Here is a 16,258-nt window from a genome sequence, read left to right as displayed (position 1 = left end):
CCAACACTCTCATGGAGGCTCAAAATTATAATTGTGTTCCAGAGGATCCCACATCCTCTTCTGGCCTCCGTGGGCACTGTATGCATGTGCACAGACATACATGCAGGCAGAACATTCACATGGGGGTTGGAGAGATGGCTGAATGCCAATTAAGAGTACTTGTTCTGCAGATGCTGGCTGTGGAAGAGCTTGGGAACCGTGAGAAGGTGGGTCTGGCCCTGTGCCGGCATTTAGCCTTGGTCCAGCCTTAAGAGAGTGGCATGGGAACACAAGGATGCTCCCTGCAAGACAGGACTCTGGCTATGGAGCTCGGTGCTGCAGGTTCCAGGCAGCTAGCCGCAACCCCCTTCGGTTGTGGGAGGGCCACAGGAGGGCCAAGTGCACTGCAAGCGCTCCTTTCAGAAGAGGCCCTGGGTCTATTGCCTGTAACCTTGGTTTACCTTTCACAAGATTGTCTCCTCCCTCTATTAGACACTTTAAAGCTCTGCTCTTGTCCTGTAACTTGTTTCTGCTGTGTGTGGGGGTGGGTCTCCTTTTTTTTCAGTGTGTAGAAATGTACTTTCCTCTACATGTAGAATCCCTAAGTTCTGTTCCTGCCAAAAGCTAGAAAAGGCTAAATAGCAGTAAAAACAAAAACAATGTATCCAGAGGTCTGGATCCTTCTAATGCCCTAACCAGTGGGGACCAGAGAACCCTACACTAGCCAGTGTTCAGTAAAACAGGTCAGTTTGCACGTCCAGATCTCTATGAAGTCAAGTGTAAGTCTCTCTGTGTGTGAATGTGTACTGCCTCTTTGTTTTCTCCCTCTCCAACCCAGACCACTGACCCACCTGCCTACCGCATCTGCTTCCTTGGACTACCCTTCATCTCTTGTCCCATGTCCCCTTCCCGTCACCTCTGAGACATGTTTCTTAAGGTATACAGATGACTCTTGTCATAAGCATAGTGTCAAAAACAGATGGACATGCTCATGTGTTTTCCCAATGTTGGATTTTATTGAATGACAATGAATTTCACAAAGTATTAATCCCAGCACTCTTGAGAGGCAGAGGCAGGAGGATTTCTGAGTTCGAGGCCAGCCTGGTCTACAGAGTGAGTTCCAGGACAGCCAGGGCTACACAGAGAAACCCTGTCTCGAAAAACCAAAAAAAAAAAAAAAAAGAGTTTCACAAAGTACAGTGCTTTCATGAAAAAAAAAAAGTACTTGTTTTTCCAGAGGTCCCAGGTTCGACTCCCAGCACCAGCATGGTGGCTCACTGCCAGTTCTGGTGGATCTGATGCCCTCTTCTGACATCTTTAGGCACCAGGCTTATATGCATACATATAGGCAAACACTTAAACATACAATAACAATTTTAAAATCCATATACCTAAAATAAAAATAAAATATAAAAACATTTTTAATAAAGAAAATAAGCCCGGCAGTGGTGGCGCACGCCTTTAATCCCAGCAGTTGGGAGGCAGAGGCAGGCAGATTTCTGAGTTCGAGGCCAGCCTGGTCTACAGAGTGAGTTCCAGGACAGCCGGGACTACACAGAGAAACCCTGTCTTGAAAAACAAAAAACAAAAAACAAAAAACAAAAAACAAAAAACAAAAAAGAAAGAAACAAAAGTGAAGAAATGGGCTACCTGTATTAATAGTTACCCCCACCCCCAGATTATTCTATTTGGTGGACTGTGTCCACTTGTCTATTTATGCATACGTGTGTTGCTTCTAGGGTTATTAAAACAACTGATTCAAATCTCCATGCTCACATTTCTCCCCCCCCCCAACCCCCATCCCCGGACATTGTCTCTCTGTGTAGCCCTCACTGTCCTGGAACTGACCTTATAGACCAGGCTGGCTTTGAACTCAGAGATCTGCCTGCCCCTGCCTCCCAAAGTGCTGGGATTAAAGGCGTGTGCTGCCTCTGTCACCCAGGTATGCTCACATCTTTTGACAGACACACATTTCCCTTTCTCTTGGCTAGGACTGTGTGTTACTTTTAAAATAAATAATAGATATCTGTCATTTATCAAAACCAAGTCTCCAGCAGGACTGTTTCCTTTGACACCCCCAAGCTCCGGGTCCCTTCCGCAGACGGAGCCCCTTGTCTTCCTGAGCACATTGCCTTGGAGAAGCAGTGTTGACCTCTCACTTTCCAAAGTGGAAAATCATGGCATTTTTGCAAGTGTACTCCTGCTGCCTCTGGCCCTGCATGCTAATGTTGGAGGGCTTAAAATGCCTGTGTCTGGACCAGGCTAGGGGCTGACGTGTGGAAGGAAAGCTTCAGGTCAGTGGTTCTCAACCTGTGGGTCGCTCCCTCTTGGGGAATCACTTATCAGATATCTTGTGTATCAGATATTCACATCGCGATTCATAACAGTTTCAAAGTTAGTTATGAGTTAGCTACAAAAAAAAAAAAAAAAAACGTTATGGCTGGGGGGTCACAACGGCATAGGGAGCTGTATAAAAGAAGTCACAGCATTAGGAAGGTTGAGACTACTGTTGTAGATGAAGAAGGTGAGGAAGAGAAAGCTGTGGGGGACATTCTGTGAGGATGTGCTGAGACCTAAACCTGAACGGTCAGAGCAGCTCTGGGCAGCACAAGGCATGAGCAGCGGGTGGCTCAGAATTCAAAGGCTAGGGGTACAATACTGAGAGAGAAGAGTTCTTCTCTTAGTCATTTTCACAGTTACTGGATGTCCCCAGAGGTCACCGCAGCTCCTCTCACAAGGGTTTCTTGCATATTCTTTTAGAGATTTGTATATGTAAATACACGGGTGTATATCTGAGGTGGGCTTTCTGCTTTTCTTTCTCTCTTGCCTGTCTCACTATGTAGCCCTGGCTGGCCTGGAACTTATTCTATAGACCAGCCTGGCCTTGAACTCACAGCATGGTTTTTTTTTGTTTGTTTGTTTTTGTTTTGTTTTTTAACCAAAGTATTAGCAGACTAAACACATTGCTGAATACTTTAAAAAAAAAAAAAACTATATATCACTTGTTTATATTGTGTATGCTTGTGTGCGTGTGTGCATGCGTGTGCATGTGCTTGTGTGTGTGTGCATGCGTGTGCATGTGCGTGTGTGTGTGTGCATGCGTGTGCATGTGCTTGTGTGTGTGTGCATGCGTGTGCATGTGCGTGTGTGTGTGTGCATGCGTGTGCATGTGCTTGTGTGTGTGTGCATGCGTGTGCATGTGCTTGTGTGTGTGTGCATGCGTGTGCATGTGCGTGTTTGTGTGTGTGTGCATGCGTGTGCATGTGCGTGTTTGTGTGTGTGTGCATGCGTGTGCATGTGCTTGTGTGTGTGTGCATGCGTGTGCATGTGCTTGTGTGTGTGTGCATGCGTGTGCATGTGCTTGTGTGTGTGTGCATGCGTGTGCATGTGCTTGTGTGTGTGTGCATGCGTGTGCATGTGCTTGTGTGTGTGTGCATGCGTGTGCATGTGCTTGTGTGTGTGTGCATGCGTGTGCATGTGCTTGTGCGTGTGTGCATGCGTGTGCATGTGCTTGTGTGTGTGTGCATGCGTGTGCATGTGCTTGTGTGTGTGTGCATGCGTGTGCATGTGCGTGTTTGTGTGTGTGTGCATGTGTGCTTCTATGTGCATGTGGAGGTTAGCGGCGAACAACTTGAGGAACTTCTTCTCCTCCTACCTTGTGACTGTGGAGACTGAATTCTGATCCTGTGGCATGGTGGCCATCTCTCCAGCCTCTACTTCATATGTTTTTAGTTCAGTCCATAGTACTAGAAAGAGCCTTTCTATCTGTCTTCTGTATCCCCACGCTCTTCTGGTCCGATAACCCAGTAGAGGCGACATTTGAACCCTGGAGTTGGTAGGAGCAGGACTTCAAGGGGGTAAAGTTAGCTTACAGTAAGTAATGGCCAGGTGGTGAGAAGACACATGACAAGCTGAACAGTCATATAGTCTCAACAACAGCAGATGAGAGGACAGCTCGTATTTCTGGGGCCCAACGGACCTAGGGTTCCCTGGGTGTGGTTCTCGGACTCTGGGGAGTTAAAGTGTGGCCGGGTGGCTGGCCCTCACCTCCCTGCCCAGAAAGTCTTGCTCACTGGAGCCTGAGGTGGTCCGAGTTCATTCTTCACAGACACACGATCCTTTGATGGTTTTTAAAAGCTTATTTGCTGGAAAGCAACAAACCCCTCATCTTCTTAGGGAATAACCAAGTGGATCATTAATTCAGATGGGAAAGTGGTTTTATTCTTGTGTTTTTACATCTGGGAAGCTTTAACTTTTCAAGAGCAAGTGAGTTCCTGTTCCAAGCTGCTGGGAGGGGCCGGCAGCCCCACCCCACCCCCACCCCCACTAGCCAGGCCTTTTCTACCCCTTCTCTCTCTCTTTTTGAGTGTCCAGCCAATTGTCGCCTTTGAAGAAACCAAATCCTTTGTCCTTACTGTAGGGAGGGCCACTCTGATGGAGGAAGTGGACCTTGTCCCCTGTCAGAGGCAGTGTAGTAGGCTAGAGAGGATTCCTTGTTCCCTGGTATGATAAACCAGCCTGCTTCCATCTTGGGCTCGAAACCCATCCTATAGTAAAGACAAACTAGATTCATCCCCTTTATGATGGAATCTGTTTCCCAAGGATTGGGCTATGTCCCCACCTGCAACCTTAACAAGAAATGCTTCTGGACTGCCTGTTCCAGGAAATGGCAATCATGCCTTTGTTTCAAAAGTTACTATGGCCACCTACTAGTCTCACTACGTTGTTGTGGCCGCTTGTTGGTGTGGCTACCTTGTTACAACTTGTTAGAGTGCCTTGCAATCGGATCTTTGTTTTAAAGGAGATTTTTATGACCAACTTGTTAAGCTTATGGCCTGCTTCTGTAACTCCACGCATTTGTCTACCCAATCCCCAATTTGGAAGCCCCTCCTCCGGAACTATATAAACCCATATTTTACCCATGTCCAATGTTGATCTCTTGAACCCCACCTTTAGGGAGAGACAGCCCATATACACATTTTTTTTTTAAAAGGCTTCTTTAATTATTTACTTTAATTAATTTAGTCATGATCTGAGTCAGTAGTTTTTCTCCCTGTTTCTGTGGGATTAACAGTTAACTACTCCTGGCTGTCTGTGGCAGGCCCCAACCTCAGGATTTTTACATGCATTATCTCACTTAACTGACAAGGACCCATTTTACAGAGAGGAAAACTGGGGCTGACATGCTTGGTAGTTTGTCTGGGGCAGATGATAGATCACTGTGCTAGGAGATGGGACCATATCTTTGAATTCATGCTTAAAGACATTACTCTGTTGTTGCTGTTCTTTTGGGACAGGGTTTCTCTGTGCCTTGGCTGCCTTAGAACTTACTTTGTAGACCAGGCTGGCCTCAAGCTCACAGAGATCTGCCTTTCTCTGCCTCCTGAGTGCTGGGATCAAAGGCTTGCATCACTACTGCCTGGATCTAGCCACTATTCTTAGCATCTTATTTAAAGTGCAAAGCACTTTGCTACTGAAAATTTGGTGAGGGAGATCCCTCCACCACTCTCAGGGGCTTGGGCGTCCCTAACACTGTAGAACACACCCTGTGCCTTTCCTAGCCACCCTGTAAGTGCTGCAGGGACACATTTGGTGCCGGTTCTCTGTCATCCACACAGCACTTGTCATCTCTGCACACAGAAGAGCCTCTCTGGGACTGAAAGCCTGCAGTGGGTTTGGGGCAGAAGAACCGGAAAGGTTAATTCTTCTGAGTGTCATGACTCATCAGCCCACTGGTTTCTAGTAGGTTATTTTAGTTTTAATATATGTATTTAAAAAAAAAAAAAACTTTAGATTTCTTACATGCTCCACAACAATTAGAAAATCCTCTTTAAATTTAAAGTTTAATGTCTGTGTGTAAGTGTGTGAATGTCTGTGTGTGCCCATGTGTCTGGTGTAGGTGTAGTGTCCTTGTGAGTATGTCCATGTATGTGTGGTATGTGTGCTATGTGGAGTGTGCATGTGTGTCCATGTGTCTGGAGTACGTGGTATGTGCGTGTGTCCCTGTGTCTGGTGTAGATGATGTTTGTGTATTCATGTGTCTGATGTATGGGGTGTGTATATGTGCACATGTGTGTAGTATATGTGGTGTGTGTGGGTACACATATGTGTAGTGAATGTGGTGTGTGTGTGTGGTGTGGTACATAGTGTACGTGTATGTGTAGGTCAGAGGACAGCCTACAGGAGTCAGTTTTCTCTTCTCATCTTTTCGTGTTTTGGGCTTAGGTCATCAGATTTTTCCTGGCAAGCACCTCAAGCCTCCCCTAACTCTGTTAGAGCTGAGTATCTGGGACTGGGAGTGTTGTTCTGGGAGTAGAGTGTGTTTAGCATTCATGATCGGTACATCGCTGGTCCCCGTGTGAGGAGAATGAAGCCTGGCTTGCAGGGGGCCATCTCATTCTATTGCAAGCCCAGCCCTGTCTCAGAGAGGTTCTTCTACTAGGAGAGTGAGTGTGTGAGAATGTGTGTGAGGAGAATTCAGATTAGAGCCTGCTAGCCTGGGAAGACTGTGACAGGAGCATCGAGTGGGTCCCCAGGGCTTGCAGTGTCTTGCTTCCATATCTGTCTGTTGGTCTCCCCCATCTACTTGACACAGTGTCCTTGTACATGCAGCGTGACCCTTGGATCCCGAGAGCCTCCGCAGAGTGGGGATGGAAGTGCCTACTCCCTCCAAGGGCTGTTTCCAAACTTCTATAAAGCAATGGGTTCAAGGTCCTTGGCCTCGATCCCGGGGCTCAGCAGCTGCCTGTATTATTCACTTTTCTGCTTACTGTGAGCAAACGCTTGACAAAAGTGGCTTGAGGTAGGGAAGGTTTATCCTGCCTCTTGGTTTGACAGGATACAAGGGGTGTTTGTTTGTTCATTTGTTTGTTTGAGACAGGGTTTCTCTTTGTAGCCATGACTATCCTAGAACTCACTCTGTAGACCAGGCTGACCTTGACCTCAGCGACCCGCCTGCTGGGAGCAGAACAGTCAGAGCCGTGACAGTGACAGTGGAAACGGGAAGCTGCTTGCTCACAGATTAGCCCATTAGGAAGCGGAGAGCTTGGGCCCGAAGCAGTGCCAGGCTACAGCGCTGGAAGCTCTGTGACTCTATGTCCAGCTAGGTCCTTGTAGCTAAAAGATTTCACAACCTCCACAAACAGCGCCACCAACTGGAGACCAAGTGTTCAAACACATGAGCCTGTGGGGGATGCTTCACATTCAAACCATGAGCTTAGCGAATGTTAGTGGAACCTCAGTGCACGGCAGCTGGAGAGGCTGCTCATGGGCTTCTGTGATGTGCATGCTAGTTATAGTTACTGTTAGATCACTGTGACGGACTTAACAGAAGCCACGTAAGGGTGGCCGGGCTTACTTGGGTTCTCAGTTTCAGGGCTTTCTATCCATCAAGTGAGAGACAGAGCTGAGGAACTCAGTTTCCAGCACCCTCGTGGTGGCTCACGACTATCTGTCACCCGGGGTTCCATGAGATCCAACAGGCACACCTGGTGCACATACATGCATGCAGGCAAAACACTCATACATATAAAATAAAAATAAGTGTTTAAGCTTTTTGTTTTTTAAAGAAAAGGCAAATGTCACTTAAACAAAACACCTACAGCATCTGGTTCTCCCAAAACATAACAATGGTGTTTGCCAGGAGCTGAGGAGGAGGGGTGTGTGGGTGGGTGTGGGTGTGTGGGTGTGTGTGGGTGTGTGGGTGTGTGTGGGTGTGTGGGTGTGGGTGGGTGTGGCTACTTGCAGAGAGAGTTGCAGTTTGAGAAAAGGGAAAGGTTATAGAGATAGAGGGTGGCGATGGTCACATGACAACATGAACAGACTTAACGTCACTGGACTGCACACTCACAGGTCATTAAAGCAGCACATTTTATACCCTGTGTATCTCATCTCAATGACAAAAGCCAGCTAAAGCTTCACTGGCACTGAAAAAGGAATCACCTCACTTTTTGCCTGTGTGGCCAGCTGCGTCCGGAGCTCCTCCTTGCCCCAGACCATGGATTTTATGCTTTTTTTTTTTAATTACTCCTTTTTATTTAATGGTCATTATTTTTTTTAAAAAATTAAAATACAATTAAGCATACGGAAAAGCCTAGCCACGCACCCGGCCTGCAGCAGTAAGTCCTGGTAATGCTCCACCGTCTCATTCCAAACAGTTTCCCAAACGCTTTGCATGTAATTACACTCGTCTGCAGCCATTTATACCATCTTGCATTCAGGCGTAAAATCAGGTCGTAGTATAAAATAGTGATATGTAACCTACTTTCCCTACACAATAATAACTATGCTCCTGCGTCAGGCGCAAGCATGCATCATCATTTTTCACAGCTGCCCAACTTCCTGCTGAGCATGTGGGTGTAACATCCTTATTTAACCGAGTCTCCGTCCCTAGACTCCAAATAGTTCCAGGTTTTGTTGTTATAAACAAGCTATGGTTGACATAATAATAATGGCCCTGTTAATTTTTCGCTATGGACCAGATACTGTCTTGTCTCCCCACCCTCACCCTTTTTTTTTGGGGGGGGGTGAGACAGGGTTTCTCTGTATAGCCCTGGCTGTCTCACTCTGTAGACCAGGCTGGCCTTGAACTCAGAAATCAGCCTGCCTCTGCCTCCCAAGTGCTGAGATTAAAGGTGTACGCCAGGGGGCTGGAGAGATGGCTCAGTGGTTAAGAGCACTGACTGCTCTTCCAGAGGTCCTGAGTTCAATTCCCAGCAACCACATGGTGGCTCACAACCATCTGCAATTAGATCTGACACCCTCTTCTGGCTTGCCTGAAGACAACTACAGTGTACTCATATATGTAAAATAAATAAATAAAATCAAAAAAAAAAAAAAAAAAAAAAGAAATAAAGAAAAAAAAAAGGTGTACGCCACCACCACCAGCCCCCCCCCCCTTTTTTTTCCTTTGAAATAGAATCTTGCAGTGTAGCAGAGACTGGCCTCAAATTTAATAGGTAGTTCAGAGAGGCCTCAAACTCGTGACATTTCTCTTGCCTCAGCCCCCTGAGTACTGAGATTCAAGGCTTATATCCCCATGTCCAACCGTATCTAGTTCTTAGGAAACCAAAATGGTGTCAAAACCCCCAGGCCAGCAGCTCTCTAGTACCGTTCCTGGCTCTCTTCAGAGACGCCCCCACAGTGGATGGAGATTAATAGAGAGATCAACAACCTGCCAAGTACCTGTCGGGTACTTGTCTCTAAAACGCCCTCTGCATCGCGCTCTCTCCCTCTGAGGCTCAGAGAACATCGCTGAAGATGGGGCAGAACAAGCAAGCCAAAGGAGCAGGAAAAGTGCCTCAAGTTATTGTCCCATGGACGTGACAGGGATGCTGCACTCGTGGACCCCAGCAGCTGTGGTTGCCTGCACTTGACCAAACCAGTTAACACCAGTTAACATTCCAGCACAGATGGAGAATGGGTTCACAGGCCCCGCTTCCAGCTGGGGAGTTACACATCCTCCAAGGCTGCTAGAACAGGGAGAATCAGATTTCTTCAGGGCTGTGGCCCCTGGTGGGTGACCTGTACCTGACCTGTGGCTGATAGAGAGCCTTCCATATATGGACAGCACTTTCAAACTGAGTGAACTATGTACAAAAGAGGGTTGGGTGTTGTAATGCAGGCACACACTTGTAATCCCAGCACTTGGGAGGCAGAGGTGGAGAGGCAGAGGCGGAGAGGCAGGGGCAGAGGCAGTGAGATCTGAGAGTTCAAGGCCAGCTTGGGCTACAGAGTGAATTCCAGGATAGCCAGGGCTACACAGAGAAACCTGTCCAAGAAAAAAGAAAGATAAATAAAGGAAGGAAAAAAGGAAGGAAAGAAGGGAGGGAGGGAGGGAGGGAGGGAGGGAAGAAGGAGGGAAGAAAGGAAGAAAGGAAGGAAGGAAGGGGAAGAGGAGGAAGAGGAGGAAGAGGAGGAGGAGGAGGAGAAAGAGGAGGTTGAAGAGATGGCTAAGTAGTTTAAGAGCCCTGGCTGGCTGGGTTCCATTCTCAGCACCTACAGGGCAGGTCCCAACCATCTTGAAATTCCAGTTTCAGGAGATCTTGTTCCCTGTTCTGGTCTCCTCAGGCACTGGGAATGCAGGTGGTGTACATACATGCCTGCAAGCAACTCATTCATCCACATAAAAATAAATTGATTTTTAAAATAAAAAAAGAGAAGGAAGGCTTGAAGTTGTGAGGTGGGAAGGGGGAGGATGGGAGAAGCTAAAGAGGGTAGTGAATGGGGGAATATGGTCCCAATACATTGTATTTATGTATGATATTCACAATCAATCAATCAATCAGTCAATCAATAAAACAATAATGAAACAGAGTCTCCGCCCATTTTCCTTTAAGAACATTCATGGATTTGCTGGAGGTGTTCCTCCCTGATGGGGGCTTCCCTGGCATGAGTGAAGCCTGGGGCTTGTCCCCAGCACTGTATAAAACATGCCGATGCATGTCCACAATCCCAGCACTCGGGAGTTTAAAGGCCAGCCTACACTACATCAAACCTTGGGGATTGTGAAGAGGGCTTAGGAGTTATGAAGGCTGGCTGCTCAGGAAGAGACCTGGGCTTGGCTCCCAGCACACAGGGCTGCTCACAATTGTCTGTAACTTTAGTTCCAAAGGATATAACCACCTCTTCTGGCCTCCATAGGCACCAGAAATTCACACTAAGCACATGCATACACTCGGGCAAAACACACACCGAAAGTAAAAATAAACAAATCTAATTTTTTTTAAAAAAGCAAATTTTATGGATTTTTTTTTAAAAACAAAGATACAGTTCCTCCCCTGGCCACTGCAGCCTTTGATGTGTGTGGTCGCTGCCAGGCAGCAGGCTGGGTCTCCAGGGTCTTCAAGATGCTTAGTAGCAGGCTTGTCTCCCCACCTCTGAGTCCCAAGACAAGCACACCTCGTGCTCCAGCTTGCATCCCTAACAGAAGATTGATTGAACCAGGCTAGAGCCTGTGAGTGCATGCGCACTGGAGCAGGAGCGGCTAGCACAGGCCCTGGAATAGAGGAGCCACGCGTCAGCTCCTGGAGACACTGGTTGACCTTAACATTCGGGTCTTAGCGGAGAGCAGGAAATGCCAGCGAGTGGGGGGGATGGTACAGGGAAGGGTGTGCCCCAAGCAGAGATCCCTGGGGCACCTGGGAATCTGTCATAGCCTTTGTCCGAAGAAGCCAGATTCGGTCGCACTTCCTCAACAAGGAAATTAAAAAAGAGCCAGGTTAATAGTGTGAAGCGGATTATACAATATGCCCACCCCCGGAAGAGGGACAAAAAGATCCAGTGACTCCCTCCCCCAACTCCAAGTCTACGTTTAGGGTCCTGACCTGAGGATAGGGCTTAAACAGAAAGCAAATTGAGCATAATTGAGCAGTTCAGCAAATGTGGTCTCCTGATGGCCACTCTCTCAGTTCCAGTTCCCCAGAGCGTCACCCAGTTCCTCTTCCGGCAGGAAACTCTGAGAGAAACTCTAATTTCTTGGGATCCATTCTCTCAATAGTCTGATAGACAAAAAGGAGGAGGGGGGAAGAGGACACAAGTGTCTCCTTAGGATGTATCCACTCTTGCCAGGGAGGTGGTTATGAAACGGTCACAGGGTCGCCTGGCTGGTTCACCAGGGTGTGGAGGGAATACTGTATTCTCCCTTTGGCCCCTAACAGGGCAGAGAGACCTTCTGTCTTCTGATAAGGATCAGAGAGTAGAGACAGAGGTAATGAGGCCTGAGGGATGCAGGTGGGGTTGTGGACAATGCCCTCCTGTCCTCCGTACCACACAGGAACTAAATCTTCCCACGCCCAGCGGCAGATATGGCTGGAAGCCACGTTTTAAATATCCGCGTAGAAGTTTGCATATATTCAAACCTCTCCTAATTTACATTCTCTTGCCTGTTTCTTCTGAGATTTGGTTTTTCATCTTGTTCTTATTTCCTGATTTGAAAGCTGTCCTCTCTGGTTTTATTCTTCCTGTACCCTGGTAATTCAGCATGCTACCTGACTTATGAAATCTTAAAATTAATCAATGTCTCATTTTCGCCCCCAGAATGAAAAACTGCCTTAAACACTGTAGCTTCATTAGCCAGCCTGCAGCCATCCGCTGGCTTGCCTCTGATTTTTTTTTTTTTTAACTTTACTCATTTTTTTTTAACCCTCGGAAGACATTGTTATAATTTTCTCTGTAGTCAATGAATAACATGAATTATTTAGAAACATCTTCGTTTCCAAATAATGGGGATTTTTGCAGTTACAGTTTCTTTATTAATTTATAATATAAATGCACTGCAGTCTGAAAACATTCTGTGTAACTTTAATGCTTTGAAATTTGTTCAAACTGAAGGTCCCACGACACATTTGGTTTTTGGGTTTCTGTGAGTTCTGGAACGGAACATGGAGCCTGCAGGAATGCGCGTGCGCTGTAGGTGCCTTCTGGGGTCAGGCCTGAGAACCTGACCTCTTCTGTGACTGTGTTTCAGTGTTGGTCCCAGCAATTACTGGAGTGTTGGGTTGCAGCCTCCCGCCGTGATGGCGGTTTGTCTGCTACTCTTTGTCATTGTGCTTTCCTCTTTTGATTACATCTTCTGGAAAGCATGGTCTTAGCTAGACGCACATTTAAGATGGTTGTATCTTCCTGGAAAATCAAACTTTAAACATTATAAAGTGACCTTGCATTACTAAAAGTATATCCTTAAAAGCCTATTTTCAGTGGGCTTCTGCTTTTTTAGCGTTTGTTACGGTTTGAATAGTTCTCTCCACCAGAACCCATGTCAGGTGGTGAAAGCGGAACCAATTTTTAGAAGATGTTTTATATTTATTTGTTTATTTATGTATGGGCAGGAGGCTCCTGCCACGATGCACATGTAGAAGTCAGAGGATAATTTGAAGGAGTAGGAACTCTCCTTCCACCACGTGGGCCCAAGGGAGCGACTAAAATCATCACTTGTGGTAGTGCCCACCCTCACCAGCGGAGACATCTCGGCCCTTCCCCCACCTCCCCAGGAACTGAAGCCCGTCCTCCATTGGTGACAGGCAATTGCTCCGCCACTGAGCTGTCACAGCCTAGGAGGCGCTTGGCCTCATGAAGGCACAGCCTTCTTAAATAGGTAGAGGACAGGGGGAGTTTGTCTGTCTCTCTTACTCTCTTTGCCTTTCTACCTTCCTTCATGTTATGACAGGACAAAAGCCCTCTGATCTTGGACTGCCTGTTTTTTAGCACTGTTCTTTGCAGACTACCCAGTGCTAGACATTCTGTTATGGTAACAAACCAGACTGAGAGAGTATTTCTATAAAATGCTTTTTCTGCCTTTCCTCTTTCTCTCTTTTTCTCTTTCTTTCTTTCTTTTTTAAATTTTGTGATCTACCCATATTTCATGGGCTGGGTGGTGGTTCATGCCTTTAATCCCAGTACTTGGAGGCAGAGACAGGGGGATCTCTGTATTTCTGTGAGTTCCTGGCCATCCTGGTCTACACAGAGTTCCAGGATAGCCAGGGCCACAGGAGAAATCCTGTCTCAAAAAATCAATCAATCAAACAAACAAACAAACAAACAAAAAACCAAAGCAAGACACATATTTTTTGTAGGTCTAGTTGGAGTTTTATTATCCAGTCTGGTAATCTTTACCATTTGACTCAAATATTTATTTCTGAAACCTCATAGATGTTATTATTATTGTATTTGTGTACTGTGTATTGGAATTGTACACTATATGTATTGCTATTAGTGTTGTATTATTATTGTATTGTTGTATATCAAGTTTTTGGTCTGAAAGACACTTGGATCAAGTGGCTAACTGTGTTATCTATCAATATGCCTTTATCAGCCTACTATTTCAGCCACACGTATTCTCTCTCTCTCTCTCTCTTCTTTTTTCCTCTCTTGGTCCTCTCTCTCTTGCCCTTCTAGCTTGGTCTCCTTTGCCCACACTCCCTTTGCCTTTGTCTCTATCCCCGCCCTCCCATGGCCAGGTCCGGTCGGCTGTCCATATTCAGTTTATTACTTTCTCTGCTCTGGATTCTTGCAGATGCCTCTGGCTATGTGCTCCCTCACACCTACACTAAAAACCTTCCCTCCCCTAAGCCACACCTTGGAGCAGTCATGTGCCCTTCAATTCAGTTTATACACTCAGTGCTCACTTAGAACTGCTACTTGAGATCCTTTCCTAGCTGCCTGAAGTAAAACATTTTAGAATATCTGGAATATTTCAGTTTGCTGGTGGCCAACTGCTTCAGGCTCCTTCTCTCTCCTTCTTTTCTCTCTGCTAGATCCTTTCCTCTCCCCCCTTCCCTCTCCCCCTTCCCTCTCCCCCTTCTCCTTCCCTCTTCTGCCTTTTCCCTTCCTTCTTCCTCCTCCTCCTCTTTCTCCTTTTGAAGGGGGCGGGGTCTGAGGCCTGCAAGGGACGTTAGGCAAGTGTTCTGCCTCAGTCTCATGTTTCAATTTCATTTGTGTGAGCTCATCACCTGCTCGGCTACTTTTATCTCAGTTATTTAATATGCGCAGAGAAAGTGAAATGCCAGCCCAGAATTCTACACCAGCAAGCACATCCTCCAGGAATGAAGACTGAATGAAACGGAAGGGTGCGGGGCCATTCCACCGGCTCCCTCGACGCTCCCTCACTGCACACCTGTTCTCTAATAAGCCCAGAAATCCGGGCAGGCGAGGAGTGGACCTGCCCAATCTTTTTCTTTTCTCTTATTTTTTTGGGTTTATTCATTTATTTTTGAGATAAGGTCTCAGTCTGGCTTTGCTGGATCTTTCTATTAGACCAGGCTGGCCTCGAATTCACAGAGATCTGCCTGCCTGGGTTTAAAGGAAAATACCACCAAACCCAGCCCTCAGCCCAAGGCTCATCCCAATTCTTACTCCAATTCTGCCTTAGTTCAAACTATTGTTGTCCCAGCCAGTCCACAGCAGCAGCTCCTGACTGGTCTCTGTGCTTCCTTTTGTCTGTCTGTCTGTCTGTCTGTCTGTTTTCTGTGTGCATGTGTCTAAGTACCTTTACACAGATGTCACATGTAGAGGTCAGAAGAGAGCTGATGGGGATGGATCGTTCTCAGTCATGTCTGTCTTGGGGATTGAACTCAGGCAGCACTGTTACCTGCTGAGCCATCTCATCCACCCTGTTTCTTTCCTCACCACCCACATCCTATTTTTGGCACAGCATCCGGTTTGGAATGTAGGGGAGATATTATTTCTCTGCTCAACCCTCCAAAGCCTGCCCCACCACAGCAAATGCAAATTCAGGGCCCTGACTTAATTTAAACCTCCCTCTCCCTGTACACACACTCAGGTGACTCTCCAGCCACACCTGAACCCTGCTGACCTCACACAGGTCGGCCCAGGGCCTCCTCAGCCCCAGCCCCAACTCCAGCCAACTCCACTCTACTGCCTGGAATTGTCCTTACTGTCTCCCAGTATCTCTGCCAGCCTAGGGACTGGCTGCTTCCTCTTCATCCCCCTGGCTGTTCAAGTGTTCCTTCATCAGGAAGGGCTTCTTCCACCGTCTAAAACAGGAGCCCTCCCCTCCACACTTCCTAGTCCCTTCTCCACTTTAATTTTCTCTGTAGATTATGACTGTGTGACATTAATGTCTAGATACTAGACTGTAAGCTTCCGGAGGCCAAGAACCTTGTCTATTCACCTTGTTAATCCTGGGTGCCTAGAACGCTGCCTGGTGCTGAGGGGACTCTCAGCACGTGCCCTTGGAACAAACCGCAGTCCTTTGTGTCTGTTTTACACAGAGAAAAAAAGCAAGTGAAAAAATATTTTAATGTGAACATAGCTCAAGTCTCGACTCCATCAGCTTGTTGCTACTGAGTTGGGTTTAATTCCCTGCTTGTATTAGCGCTCCATTTGTGTGCTGACAACTCCTCAGTTCCCCTTAGAGGCTCCCCAGTTATCTTTGGGACTCCGAAGAGAAGGGCTCATAGGAGTGGCCCTGGGAGGATGAGCAAGAGAGAGCTACTTGCTAAATCTGCAGGAATTCTGTGAGCTGCTTGTTACACTGTGGCAGCGTGAAATTGGCCCCGGTGGGAATATTTACATCACGGAAGTGAGCAAATGCTGCAAAACAGAGTAGTTTAATTTTTTTTTTTTTTTAAAAGAAAGAACCAGTTTCCTAATTCAAGGATCCCCCAACTAGTTAGTAAAGGATGATTCCTAGGTGGTCTATGTGCTCTTCTGGCAGAGGCCCCGAGAAGGTTGCTGGAGCCCCACCCCCACTGTCATCCTGAGAAAGGCAAAGTCCCTGCCAAGGCTGCATGCCACATCCTGTCAGCCAGCCAAAGGTAAA

At 46.9% G+C, this 16,258-nt stretch overlaps 1 long non-coding RNA gene across 2 annotated transcripts in view; it reads left to right on the top strand.

The window, feature by feature from the left end:
* LOC143442338 (uncharacterized) overlaps positions 1–16,258 on the top strand; it is a 31,922-nt gene that overhangs the window by 10,426 nt on the left and 5,238 nt on the right. The window contains exon 2 of one of the 2 annotated variants that reach the window (XR_013110430.1): positions 16,154–16,253. This is a non-coding gene — a long non-coding RNA (uncharacterized LOC143442338). Of the gene's footprint in view, positions 1–9,854; positions 16,254–16,258 lie in introns of those variants that run through there. The other variant, XR_013110429.1, reaches the window with a different exon arrangement.

Source organism: Arvicanthis niloticus, chromosome 5 (genome assembly GCF_011762505.2).
Source record: "Arvicanthis niloticus isolate mArvNil1 chromosome 5, mArvNil1.pat.X, whole genome shotgun sequence".
NCBI classification, from domain to species: Eukaryota; Metazoa; Chordata; class Mammalia; order Rodentia; family Muridae; genus Arvicanthis; species Arvicanthis niloticus.
The sequence above is the reverse complement of the archived record's forward strand: the minus strand, read 5'-3'. Positions and strand labels throughout refer to the sequence as shown.